Source organism: Babylonia areolata, chromosome 2 (assembly GCF_041734735.1).
Source record: "Babylonia areolata isolate BAREFJ2019XMU chromosome 2, ASM4173473v1, whole genome shotgun sequence".
Classification (NCBI taxonomy): domain Eukaryota; kingdom Metazoa; phylum Mollusca; class Gastropoda; order Neogastropoda; family Buccinidae; genus Babylonia; species Babylonia areolata.
In genome coordinates this window covers 69,510,257-69,525,268 of record NC_134877.1, presented here as the reverse complement: position 1 = coordinate 69,525,268, position 15,012 = coordinate 69,510,257, and positions in this window count along the sequence as shown.

The window sequence follows — 15,012 nt, the reverse complement described above, 5'->3', positions numbered from 1 at the left end:
AGAGAAGTGATGACATGTAATGGACAGAGAGAACAAAGAACGATCGACAGAGAAGTGATAACACGTAATGGACATTCAGAGAACAAAGAACAATGGACAGAGAAGTGATAACACGTAATGGACAGTCAGAGAACAAAGAACAATGGACAGAGAAGTGATGACACGTAATGGACAGTCAGAGAACAAAGAACAATGGACAGAGAAGTGATAACACGTAATGGACAGTCAGAGAACAAAGAACAATGGACAGAGAAGTGATGACACGTAATGGACAGTCAGAGAACAAAGAACAATGGACAGAGAAGTGATGACACGTAATGGAGAGTCAGAGAACAAAGAACAATGGACAGAGAAGTGATGACACGTAATGGACATTAAGAGAACAAAGAACAATGGACAGAGAAGTGATAACACGTAATGGACATTCAGAGAACAAAGAACAATGGACAGAGAAGTGATAACACGTAATGGACAGTCAGAGAACAAAGAACAATGGACAGAGAAGTGATGACATGTAATGGACAGAGAGAACAAAGAACAATGGACAGAGAAGTGATGACACGTAATGGACATTCAGGGAACAAAGAACAATGGACAGAGAAGTGATGACACGTAATGGACAGTCAGAGAACAAAGAACAATGGATAGAGAAGTGATGACACGTAATGGACAGTCAGAGAACAAAGAACAATGGACAGAGAAGTGATGACACGTAATGGACATTCAGGGAACAAAGAACAATGGACAGAGAAGTGATAACACGTAATGGACAGTCAGAGAACAAAGAACAATGGACAGAGAAGTGATGACACGTAATGGACAGTCAGAGAACAAAGAACAATGGACAGAGAAGTGATAACACGTAATGGACAGTCAGAGAACAAAGAACAATGGACAGAGAAGTGATAACACGTAATGGACATTCAGAGAACAAAGAACAATGGACAGAGAAGTGATGACATGTAATGGACAGAGAGAACAAAGAACGATCGACAGAGAAGTGATAACACGTAATGGACATTCAGAGAACAAAGAACAATGGACAGAGAAGTGATAACACGTAATGGACAGTCAGAGAACAAAGAACAATGGACAGAGAAGTGATGACACGTAATGGACAGTCAGAGAACAAAGAACAATGGATAGAGAAGTGATGACACGTAATGGACAGTCAGAGAACAAAGAACAATGGACAGAGAAGTGATGACACGTAATGGACATTCAGGGAACAAAGAACAATGGACAGAGAAGTGATAACACGTAATGGACAGTCAGAGAACAAAGAACAATGGACAGAGAAGTGATGACACGTAATGGACAGTCAGAGAACAAAGAACAATGGACAGAGAAGTGATAACACGTAATGGACAGTCAGAGAACAAAGAACAATGGACAGAGAAGTGATAACACGTAATGGACATTCAGAGAACAAAGAACAATGGACAGAGAAGTGATGACACGTAATGGACATTCAGAGAACAAAGAACAATGGACAGAGAAGTGATGACACGTAATGGACATTCAGAGAACAAAGAACAATGGACAGAGAAGTGATGACACGTAATGGACATTCAGAGAACAAAGAACAATGGACAGAGAAGTGATGACACGTAATGGACATTCAGAGAACAAAGAACAATGGACAGAGAAGTGATAACACGTAATGGACATTCAGAGAACAAAGAACAATGGACAGAGAAGTGATGACACGTAATGGACATTCAGAGAACAAAGAACAATGGACAGAGAAGTGATGACACGTAATGGACAGTCAGAGAACAAAGAACAATGGACAGAGAAGTGATAACACGTAATGGACATTCAGAGAACAAAGAACAATGGACAGAGAAGTGATAACACGTAATGGACAGTCAGAGAACAAAGAACAATGGACAGAGAAGTGATAACACGTAATGGACATTCAGAGAACAAAGAACAATGGACAGAGAAGTGATGACACGTAATGGACATTCAGGGAACAAAGAACAATGGACAGAGAAGTGATAACACGTAATGGACAGTCAGAGAACAAAGAACAATGGACAGAGAAGTGATGACACGTAATGGACATTCAGAGAACAAAGAACAATGGACAGAGAAGTGATAACACGTAATGGACATTCAGAGAACAAAGAACGATCGACAGAGAAGTGATGACACGTAATGGACATTCAGAGAACAAAGAACAATGGACAGAGAAGTGATGACACGTAATGGACATTCAGAGAACAAAGAACAATGGACAGAGAAGTGATAACACGTAATGGACATTCAGAGAACAAAGAACAATGGACAGAGAAGTGATGACATGTAATGGACAGAGAGAACAAAGAACGATCGACAGAGAAGTGATAACACGTAATGGACATTCAGAGAACAAAGAACAATGGACAGAGAAGTGATAACACGTAATGGACAGTCAGAGAACAAAGAACAATGGACAGAGAAGTGATGACACGTAATGGACAGTCAGAGAACAAAGAACAATGGACAGAGAAGTGATAACACGTAATGGACAGTCAGAGAACAAAGAACAATGGACAGAGAAGTGATGACACGTAATGGACAGTCAGAGAACAAAGAACAATGGACAGAGAAGTGATGACACGTAATGGAGAGTCAGAGAACAAAGAACAATGGACAGAGAAGTGATGACACGTAATGGACATTCAGAGAACAAAGAACAATGGACAGAGAAGTGATAACACGTAATGGACATTCAGAGAACAAAGAACAATGGACAGAGAAGTGATAACACGTAATGGACAGTCAGAGAACAAAGAACAATGGACAGAGAAGTGATGACATGTAATGGACAGAGAGAACAAAGAACAATGGACAGAGAAGTGATGACACGTAATGGACATTCAGGGAACAAAGAACAATGGACAGAGAAGTGATGACACGTAATGGACAGTCAGAGAACAAAGAACAATGGATAGAGAAGTGATGACACGTAATGGACAGTCAGAGAACAAAGAACAATGGACAGAGAAGTGATGACACGTAATGGACATTCAGGGAACAAAGAACAATGGACAGAGAAGTGATAACACGTAATGGACAGTCAGAGAACAAAGAACAATGGACAGAGAAGTGATGACACGTAATGGACAGTCAGAGAACAAAGAACAATGGACAGAGAAGTGATAACACGTAATGGACAGTCAGAGAACAAAGAACAATGGACAGAGAAGTGATAACACGTAATGGACATTCAGAGAACAAAGAACAATGGACAGAGAAGTGATGACATGTAATGGACAGAGAGAACAAAGAACGATCGACAGAGAAGTGATAACACGTAATGGACATTCAGAGAACAAAGAAAAATGGACAGAGAAGTGATAACACGTAATGGACAGTCAGAGAACAAAGAACAATGGACAGAGAAGTGATGACACGTAATGGACAGTCAGAGAACAAAGAACAATGGATAGAGAAGTGATGACACGTAATGGACAGTCAGAGAACAAAGAACAATGGACAGAGAAGTGATGACACGTAATGGACATTCAGGGAACAAAGAACAATGGACAGAGAAGTGATAACACGTAATGGACAGTCAGAGAACAAAGAACAATGGACAGAGAAGTGATGACACGTAATGGACAGTCAGAGAACAAAGAACAATGGACAGAGAAGTGATAACACGTAATGGACAGTCAGAGAACAAAGAACAATGGACAGAGAAGTGATAACACGTAATGGACATTCAGAGAACAAAGAACAATGGACAGAGAAGTGAAGACACGTAATGGACATTCAGAGAACAAAGAACAATGGACAGAGAAGTGATGACACGTAATGGACATTCAGAGAACAAAGAACAATGGACAGAGAAGTGATGACACGTAATGGACATTCAGAGAACAAAGAACAATGGACAGAGAAGTGATGACACGTAATGGACATTCAGAGAACAAAGAACAATGGACAGAGAAGTGATAACACGTAATGGACATTCAGAGAACAAAGAACAATGGACAGAGAAGTGATGACACGTAATGGACATTCAGAGAACAAAGAACAATGGACAGAGAAGTGATGACACGTAATGGACATTCAGAGAACAAAGAACGATCGACAGAGAAGTGATAACACATAACAAAAAATGGATAACTATATAGCGCGTTTTCCAGAAATGCTACTCAAAGCCCTTAATATCCCCCGCCTCCTCATCTCTCCTCTCACCTCCCCCCCCCCCCCCCCCCCCGCCATCCAAACCACACACACACACACACACAGAAACATGTGCCACTCGCGCAATTGAACATTAGAAACCACCCACCCACCCATGACACTCTCTGGAAAACACATTCCTGCAACACGCACTCACACACACACACACACACACACACACACACACACACACACATTAGCACCTCACTACACACACAAAATCATTTTTGACAGCAAACGGCCTCCTCACAATAAAGTATGCAGTTAGAACAAGAAAAATCAAGACGAGTACACTGTTGATGGAAAAACATTTTATGTCACTTGATGTCTGTTTCTGTCGTTGCTTTCATTATCACAGCCACCTCTGTTATCGCTGCTGCTGCTTGTCTCCCGCACCCCCACCCCTCCTCACTGCCCCCACCGCACCCCCCTCCCCACCTTTCTCCTTTCTTCTCCGGGTCTCCTGTGAGCCGTTTCTCTGAACGTCCATAAACTGATCTGTCCTCACACCGATGCCCCCTTTTGCGTTTTCTCTGTTTAATACTCAGACCTTGTTCCAGGTCTTACCTTGACCTGTGATGCCGTTTTCTCTGTTCAATCCTCAAACCTTGTCTCATGTCTTACCTTGACCTGTGATGCCGTTTTCTCTGTTCAATACTCAAACCTTGTCTCATGTCTTACCTTGACCTGTGATGCCGTTTTCTCTGTTCAATCCTCAAACCTTGTCCCAGGTCTTACCTTGACCTGTGATGCCGTTTTCACTGATCACACTCCCTGAAGGACCTATCGTCAGAAACCTTGACACTTCTTATCAAAGTGAGTCATCATTAATTCCACAACCAACCGTTTTTGTTTTTTTTTAAATAGACTTTTTCTCCGTTTGTCAGCTCTTATTATTATCATTATTATTGTCATCATCATCATCACATCATTGTTTTTAGTATTTTCATCATCACCATCATAGTTTTGATTATGATTATGATTATAACTACTACTACTACTATTATTATTATTGTTGTTGTTATGGTTGTGGTTTTTGTTGTTGCTGTTGTTGTTGTTGTTATTGATATTGGTTTGTTGTCGTTGTTGTTGTTTTACTCAGCTGTCATTTAAAAAAAAAAATCATCACCATACCATTTACTTTGAGATTCCACAGGATTGGAACTTCTGAAAAGCAATCTTCTCAATACCACCTTGGCGCTGAACCAACTGAGTTATTCAGATAGTTTGTTTTATGTTGGTATATATATATATATATATATATATATGTGTGTGAGTGTGTGTGTGTGTGTGTGCATAGGTCTATCGATCTATCTATCTGAAGAAAATTAATGCAAACACACACACACACACACACACACACACACACACACACACACATACACACACACACACACAGATAGATAGATAGATAGATAGAGAGAGAGAGAGAGAGAGAGAGAGAGAGAGAGAATTTTAAGCACCCACCTCCCGAAATACAAGGGAAAAAAGAACATGTTGAGGCAGAGGAACGGGAAGCCAGAGAGTCGTAAATCTCCTGTCAGTGCAGGTCATGTGACCCAGGCGTCCTCCCCAAGGGGGACAACACGCTGGTTGTTCACCGTGACATCACGTGACCTGTAGGAAAAAGGGTGGAAGTCTAACGAAGTGATGATGTAAAGAAGGCTAATGATTGTCATTGGCCAGACAAAATAAAATGTCTCCCCACGGCCCGTAAAAAAAGCAAACAAATGAAAATAAAAACGAAAGAAAAATAAGAAAAGCAACTCCTTAACAACGAACAATCACCAGTCAGTCAACTAGTTTACCAACCAAACAACCAACGATTCCCCTTTTTCTTTTCTTTTTTATATATAGAAAAATGATGGGTTGGTGAATGCTGTAGCTTCGAATTAGAGCCTCGATTCGATTTTTGTTGTCTAAGCGCGTTGGGTTACGCTACTGGTCAGACATCTGCTTGGCAGATGTGGTGTAGCGTACATGGATTTGACCGAACGCAGTGACGCCTCCTTGAGCTGCTGATACTGATACTGATACTGCTCAGTCAAAGCCAAAGTGAACCCAGGAATACACAGGGGAAGATGACTAAAAACAACAACTGGCGATTGTGAAATAAGACTTAGATCAGAATGACCATAGGCCCGTCTTCTGGGACTATTGTGTATGGACATGACAGTGGAGGTGAAGCCAAGACCTAAGACATAAATCATGAGTATCATTCAGCAGAAAACATCAGAGGAGGTGAACAGGTCAGGTTATGGACATTGAGAGAACAGGGCCACAGGACAGGTCAGGTTATGGACATTGAGAGAACAGGGCCACAGGAGGTGGACAGGTCAGGTTATGGACATTGACAGAACAGGGTCACAGGAGGTGGACAGGTCAGGTTATGGACATTGAGAGAACAGGGTCACAGGAGGTGGACAGGTCAGGTTATGGACATTGACAGAACAGGGTCACAGGAGGTGGACAGGTCAGGTTATGGACATTGAGAGAACAGGGTCACAGGAGGTGGACAGGTCAGGTTATGGACATTGACAGAACAGGGTCACAGGACAGGTCATGTTATGGACATTGAGAGAAGTCACAGGGGGTGGACAGGTCAGGTTATGGACATTGAGAGAACAGGGTCACAGGAAGTGGACAGGTCAGGTTATGGACATTGAGAGAACAGGGTCACAGGACAGGTCAGGTTATGGACATTGAGAGAACAGGGTCACAGGACAGGTCAGGTTATGGACATTGAGAGAACAGGGTCACAGGACAGGTCAGGTTATGGACATTGAGAGAACAGGGTCACAGGACAGGTCAGGTTATGGACATTGAGAGAACAGGGTCACAGGAGGTGGACAGGTCAGGTTATGGACATTGAGAGAACAGGGTCACAGGACAGGTCAGGTTATGGACATTGAGAGAACAGGGTCACAGGACAGGTCAGGTTATGGACATTGAGGGAACAGTCGCAGGACAGGTCAGGTTATGGAAATTGAGAAAACAGGGTCACAGGACAGGTCAGGTTATGGACATTGAGAGAACAGGGTCACATTGCACAGGGGGTGGACAGGTCAGGTTATGGACATTGAAAGAACAGGGTCACAGGACAGGTCAGGTTATGGACATTGAGAAAACAGGGTCACAGGACAGGTCAGGTTATGGACATTGAGAGAACAGGGTCACAGGACAGGTCAGGTTATGGACATTGAGAAAACAGGGTCACAGGACAGGTCAGGTTATGGACATTGAGAAAACAGGGTCACAGGACAGGTCAGGTTATGGACATTGAGAGAACAGGGTCACAGGGGGTCAGGAGAAGAAGAAAGGCGCAGAGTGAAGATGGAAAGAAAACAAACAAAAAGAACAAAAAAAACAAAACAAAAAAAAACCCTGGGGTGGGGTTGGGGGGGGGGGGGCATTTAGTTCACCCCCTCACTCACTTTCTACATCCAGAGAGAGAGAGAGAGGGCGTGCGTGCGCGTGCGCATGGGCGTGCGTGCACTGAAATTAATGAATGCGTACACGCCTAAACTACCGTGTTGTGAATGAACGGGAAACAAAACAGAGGAAGATTGAGACATCTCAATGTTGAAAGCAACAACCTGTCAAACCAAACCAAGTGTCCACATAACGTCAAAGACAAAGATCTACGTCATACAGGTAACCAAACCACGACCATCTCCTTGCCATATCTTGGGAGTGCCGAGGTTGCTATCAAAGTGATGCGAGTTCAAATCACGGACAACCCACTCAAACGGGCACAAGGTTGGTGCCCACTTAAACTCAATCGACTCCAGCTACGAATTATCTCGCGCCATGATTACGTCCCCTGTGGACAAGGTACGAGTATTCTTGAACCAACACACTCTTCTAATTCAGTTAATTCTTCCTGATACGGTTGTTCTACGCTGAACAGTTTACGGATTCCGGAAGCGTGAAAACGAAACTTGCGGTCAGATCAAAAAGTTTTGTTCGATTTTCGCCGTTTTAGTAAACCATCTTTTTTTTATTGCTGTTGTTTTTTTCTGCAGTGGTCTCATGTAGTTCTGGTGCACGGGGGCTGTAGCAGGCATGTAAGTGTTGGGGAAGAACGAGTTAAAGTGTTCTCATTCAGGTGTGTGAGTGTAGTGTTGGATGGAATGCAACCAGCTTGCTTCTTCACCGTTGTTGTTGACGGTGAGAATTTTGTGAATAAATAGTTTCGTATCGGCATTGTGGTACTTCAGCAATGCGTGTTTAGCATTGTGTGTGTGTGTGTGTGTGTGTGTGCAAATCAGAAGGTGATGGCCAGGTGATGGAAGGGAGAGTGTCACAACTCATGACAATCGCGTGTGGACTGTTTTGTGCAGTACCTTCCCCATTTACCCTCTCCCATTCGAGCATTCGTTTTGTGTGTGTTAGCTCCCGGTTGTGCGTTTTTTACGTGCAATCGGGGAGTCTCGTTTGTGTGTTTGTGTCACTGCTGAGCAGAGTTTAAAGTGTCTCTGTTCTGTCAGTGACACTTCTCTAGGCTTTTCGCCCGCGGCCTTCTTTGAGGAAGGTCGTGTCTGTTTGGGTTTGGGGCTTTTTGCCCAGTTGGTACCCTAAAGTGAGGATGGCCTTTACCTCCGGGTGGCCATGCTTTCTGTATTCTGTGTGCTCCAGCTCAGAGGGAGTGCCCTGCTGGGCGTGTCTCGTCTTTGTTTGGTTTTTTTAATTTCCAGCGTCAGGGTAGTGGTACCCGGTTGGCAGGTGAGTTCGCTGTTGCATTGTTAACTTATCTGTTGTAGTTTGTACTTGTCAGTTGGCTGTTATAAGTGTTTCTTTGTTCATTTGTCCTGTTCTGTTAAGATGCGAGATGTTTGATTTCGTTTATTGGGATTTGAGGGTTAATGCTAAAAACGTCATGCTTGTATTGTTTTCCTCTTGTGATATTTTAAACATAACTTTTAAAAATAATGGTTACTGGGATTTATTAAGTAAGCTTAAAGTATTTCTGCCACTAACGTTTCCTTGTGAACCCCTTTACTATTATTGTAAGAATGTTTCTATTTTCGTTGAATCTTTTGTTCATCACTGTCTTGCACGTTCATTGATGGGGGGGCAGGGGTAATCCTTCCAGAAGGATATCATTTATGCAGTTTGCAGCGTCCCACTTCCTGCACCATCTCCCCTTCAGCCTGTGTTGGCCAGGCAGCGTTGTTGCTCCATCTGCTGCTGACTGCTGTTTTCCTGCTGCCCTCTTCCATCACTGTCTCTAGTTGTTTCGTCGTCTTCATCTGTTTCCAGTCTTCACCGTCCAAGTCTTCGTTTTCCTGTGTTGTGCAGTGCTTCAGTTTATCTATTCGTCAAACGTCCTAAGTTCATTGTTAGCATTCTCCGGACTGACTGCCGCTGGACGGCCGTGTCTTAAAGCTGTGTTTTGTGGGGTTTTGTGTGTGTGTGTGTGTGTGTGTGTGTGTGTGTGTGTGTGTGTGTGTGTGTGTGTTTATCCATTCTGTCATCGTAGTTATCATTTCTTGCTAAGATTGTAGTTTTATTAGTCAAGTCCTGTGTGTGATGGAATAAATGTATGTGAGCCCTGAATTATTTTAGTCTGTGTTTGTGTTGTCTGGGTGTTAGTGCTGGGCTGGGTGGGGGTTTCTAGTCCGCTGTCTTATAGAGCGTGACAGAGAATACAGAGGAACGTGCCAGGCAGCAGACCTTTCCCCAAACATGTCAGGTGCCTGTAGATGCTGTGTAGATGACAAACATGTCAGCTGCCTGTAGACGCTGTGCACATGTGGACGCTGCATGACAAACATTTCCGCTGCCTGTAGACGCTGTGTAGATGTGGACGCTGCATGACAAAGGCAGACCAACGTCAGACGTCACCTGTACACAGTGTGGGAGGAATGCCAACCATCACTCTGGATATCATGTGTCCAGCCTACAGTCATGTGTCCACAGCCTACAGTCATGTGTCCACAGCCTACTGTCATGTGTCCACAGCCTACAATCATGTGTCCACAGCTTGCTGTCATGAACTCAACATAGTCATGTGTCCACAGCCTACAATCATGTGTCCACAGCTTGCTGTCATGAACTCAACATAGTCATGTGTCCACAGCCTACAATCATGTGTCCACAGCTTGCTGTCATGAACTCAACATAGTCATGTGTCCACAGCCTACAGTCATGTGTCCACAGCCTGTCATGTGTCCACAGCGTACTGTCATGAACTCACAACATAGTCATGTGTCCACAGCCTGTCATGTGTCCACAGCCTACAGTCATGTGTCCACAGCTTACTGTCATGAACTCACAACAGTCATGTGTCCACAGCCTTCAGATTGTTGTGAAAGAGGGAAGTTGTCACTCTTGTTCCGGCATCTGTCAGACTGTTGTGAAAGAGGGAAGTTGTGTCACTCTTCAGATTGTTGTGAAAGAGGGAAAGTTGTCACTCTTCAGATTGTTGTGAAAGAGGGAAAGTTGTGTCACTCTTCAGATTGTTGTGAAAGAGGGAAGTTGTGTCACTCTTCAGATTGTTGTGAAAGAGGGAAAGTTGTCACTCTTCAGATTGTTGTGAAAGAGGGAAAGTTGTCACTCTTCAGATTGTTGTGAAAGAGGGAAAGTTGTCACTCTTCAGATTGTTGTGAAAGAGGGAAGTTGTCACTCTTCAGATTGTGAAAGAGGGAAGTTGTGTCACTCTTCAGATTGTTGTGAAAGAGGGAAGTTGTGTCACTCTGTCAGATTGTTGTGAAAGAGGGAAGTTGTGTCACTCTTCAGATTGTTGTGAAAGAGGGAAGTTGTGTCACTCTTCAGATTGTTGTGAAAGAGGGAAGTTGTCACTCTTCAGATTGTGAAAGAGGGAAGTTGTGTCACTCTTCAGATTGTTGTGAAAGAGGGAAGTTGTGTCACTCTGTCAGATTGTTGTGAAAGAGGGAAGTTGTGTCACTCTTCAGATTGTTGTGAAAGAGGGAAGTTGTGTCACTCTTCAGATTGTTGTGAAAGAGGGAAGTTGTGTCACTCTTCAGATTGTTGTGAAAGAGGGAAAGTTGTGTCACTCTGTCAGATTGTTGTGAAAGAGGGAAGTTGTGTCACTCTTCAGATTGTTGTGAAAGAGGGAAGTTGTGTCACTCTTCAGATTGTTGTGAAAGAGGGAAAGTTGTCACTCTTCAGATTGTTGTGAAAGAGGGAAGTTGTGTCACTCTTCAGATTGTTGTGAAAGAGGGAAGTTGTGTCACTCTTCAGATTGTTGTGAAAGAGGGAAGTTGTGTCACTCTTCAGATTGTTGTGAAAGAGGGAAGTTGTGTCACTCTTCAGATTGTTGTGAAAGAGGGAAAGTTGTGTCACTCTGTCAGATTGTTGTGAAAGAGGGAAGTTGTGTCACTCTTCAGATTGTTGTGAAAGAGGGAAGTTGTGTCACTCTGTCAGATTGTTGTGAAAGAGGGAAGTTGTCACTCTGTCAGATTGTTGTGAAAAAGGGAATGTTGTGTCACTCTTCAGATTGTTGTGAAAGAGGGAAGTTGTCACTCTTCAGATTGTTGTGAAAGAGGGAAGTTGTCACTCTTCAGATTGTGAAAGAGGGAAAGTTGTGTCACTCTTCAGATTGTGAAAGAAGGAAAGTTATGTCACTCTTCAGATTGTTGTGAAAGAGGGAAGTTGTCACTCTTCAGATTGTTAAAGAGGGAAGTTGTCACTCTTCAGATTGTTGTGAAAGAGGGAAGTTGTCACTCTTCAGATTGTTGTGAAAGAGGGAAGTTGTCACTCTTCAGATTGTTGTGAAAGAGGGAAGTTGTGTCACTCTTCAGATTGTTGTGAAAAAGGGAATGTTGTGTCACTCTTCAGATTGTTGTGAAAGAGGGAAGTTGTGTCACTCTTCAGATTGTTGTGAAAGAGGGAAGTTGTCACTCTTCAGATTGTTGTGAAAGAGGGAAGTTGTGTCACTCTTCAGATTGTTGTGAAAGAGGGAAGTTGTGTCACTCTTCAGATTGTTGTGAAAGAGGGAAGTTGTGTCACTCTTCAGATTGTTGTGAAAGAGGGAAGTTGTGTCACTCTTCAGATTGTTGTGAAAGAGGGAAGTTGTCACTCTTCAGATTGTTGTGAAAGAGGGAAGTTGTGTCAGTCCCCTCGGAGACACCCTTCTCCAGGCTTCGTGTGGCCATCCGCTGCACCACAGTATGGTGCTTGGTCGGAAAAGTCTAATATAATGATTCAAGATGAAATGAGTGAAATACTTTGTGAAAAATAGTAATTATGTACCTCCAAATAATTCTGTTGTGAATCTTTCTAGCTGAATTGATCATCTTGCTTTTTACAGATATGATGCAATAATGGTAATATCAACATAAAGCATGGATAACTGTGACTTCGAAATTAATAACGGAACTTCGATTTTGCATCCGAGTAATGATACTTACAGCACACACCGCGCCGCTGATGTGGTCAGGAGGGGGAGGAACATTATTTGGTCTGACCTGCCTGCTGGTGGTGTATGCAGAACGATCACTGGTTTCACATTTAAATCGTTCAAAGTTGTTTTGACTACGGTTAGTCTGGTATTTCAAAACGTATTCAAATCTGATGGCTATTTTCTTCTTGAAATTGTTACGATTGAATCTAATCCAATCTGTCAGCAAGTGTTATAAAATTATGCAAACGATTAACTTTTCTCTTCTGAAATCGTTGATTGAAAGTTCCCATGATTGAAACTAATCAGATGTACAAGCTGGTGTTTTCAGACTGTTTCTCCTTCCTTCGTTAGTTATCAAGCTTGGAACTAACTGGATGTGTCAGCAAGTGTTACTTGCAAAACAACTCTTAATTTGTTAACTCTTTAGATATGAACGTTGTCAAGTTTGGAGCTAATCTGACCTGTCAGCGCATGTTACCTGATACACAAAACAATTTATCGTTTCCTGGTTGAAAGTTCTCATGACTGGAACTATCTGAACTGTCACCACGTATCATCTGGCATGCAAAACAAAATTTTCGTTTCCTAGTTGAAAGTTCTCATGATTGGAACTAATCTAATGTGTCAGCACATAACTGTATGCAATGTAGCTAAAAGCTTCCTCTTTAAATCTTTGAAAGCAGTCAGGGAAATCCTACGTGGCCCCTTTGGGTCCATTGTTCTGTGATGTGCTACATCTGGTTCCTTTCATAATAGGGAAAACGGCCATTTTATGGTTTTTCTGTCGGCAACTTTAACCTCCCGTTGACAAGACGCCAGAACAAATGGACCATACATCTCACCGTTTCCTTTTGCAGCAGTCCTAACTGTTATATACGAGCGACTCTCCCTCTCTCCCTCCCTCTTTCCCTATCTCTATCTGTTTCCCTTTTGTGTGTGTGTGTGTGTGTGTGTGTGTGTGTGTGTGTGTGTGTGTGTGTGTGTGTGTGTGTGAATAACATGTTTCTGTCTCTCTCTTTCCCTGACCCCCTCCCCCGTCCCTCCCCCCCCCCCCTCTCCTCCCTTTCTCTTTTTCTGTTTGCTCCTCTCTCTGTGTTTCGACATCTCAAAAAGCATATATGTTTGTGAGGAGAAAATTTCTACCCCTCTCTCTCTCTCTCTCTCTCTCTCTCTCTCTCTCTCTCTCTCTCTCGCTACCAAGTAATTTTCAGTCTTTATTCTAGTTCTACAAATGATAACGTTATTTCGAATTTTGCCAACTCGTTAAAAAGACATAGCTTCATGACTGCTTAACCAAAACACAGTTTAGTTTGTGTATACATGTAGTAAGGATGTATTTATCCTAATGTAGATTTGTTCATTCAAAATATGTAATCATCCTCTCAAATGGGGCCATGGTCTTACTGAATAAACTATCGATATTGTGAGGCGCGGGTTCGAACTTGCTGAGGACCAGGAAAAAAGAAAAGAAAAAAGAAAAGGCGGCAATACAAAGGCATCCAGGAGTCATGACCTGGGTGCGGCCCGGCTCCTTTAGTGTGTAAGGAATTAAGGGCCGAAACACTTGACCGAGGGGGGCTTCTTCTCTGAAGACCTTGTACTGTCCACCTCTCCCTACTTATCACTGTGTGTGCCTTTTTCTCATTTTCCTTTTGCTGTGCAGGGCAGTTAATGTATTATTCATGCATCCATGATTGATATATGTTTGTATGCTGTTTTGAAAAAAAAGACTTTTTTCTTTCCTTTTGTACTTGTTATTGCAGGCCTATTTTTTTCCCATTTTGTTTCGTTGTTTATACTTTCTTTCGACTGTTTGAAGAAAAATAAGAGCACCATTGTTTGCTGATTCTATTACACTGGAATAGTTGTTTTAACTATATTCCTCACTATGTATATGTACCTTTCCCTATCCTGTGTCTTTAGTTACTTCTGCGATTTTCTTATCAACACCATATGTCTGATTTTATTTGGCAAATTTTAAAAACTCATTTCTAAAACAATATGATGATGATGGTAATGATAGTTGTTGTTTTTACTGTTGTTGTTGCTGCTGCTATTATTATCATTAGTAGTAGGAGTCGTAGTAGTAGTAGTAGAAGCAGCAGCAGCAGTAGTAGTAGTAGTAGTAGTGTTTAATTCCAAGTATATGCATTGACTGCGAACCAGCCTAAAAATCACTGATAGGTAAATGAGTAGAATATTATCAGGGACAAAAAAGAAAAAAAGAAGAAAGGAAAACACACATAAAAATCCCCAAATCAACAATAAACAAAAATGCTCGCGCGCGTGCACACACACACACACACACACACACACACACACACACACACACACACACACACACACACACACACACACACACACACACACACACACACACACACACACACACACACAGCTCTTTGTTTCCGTTCTCTCCGTTTCATTTGAAAGTGATGAATTTATTTACATTTCATCACGCA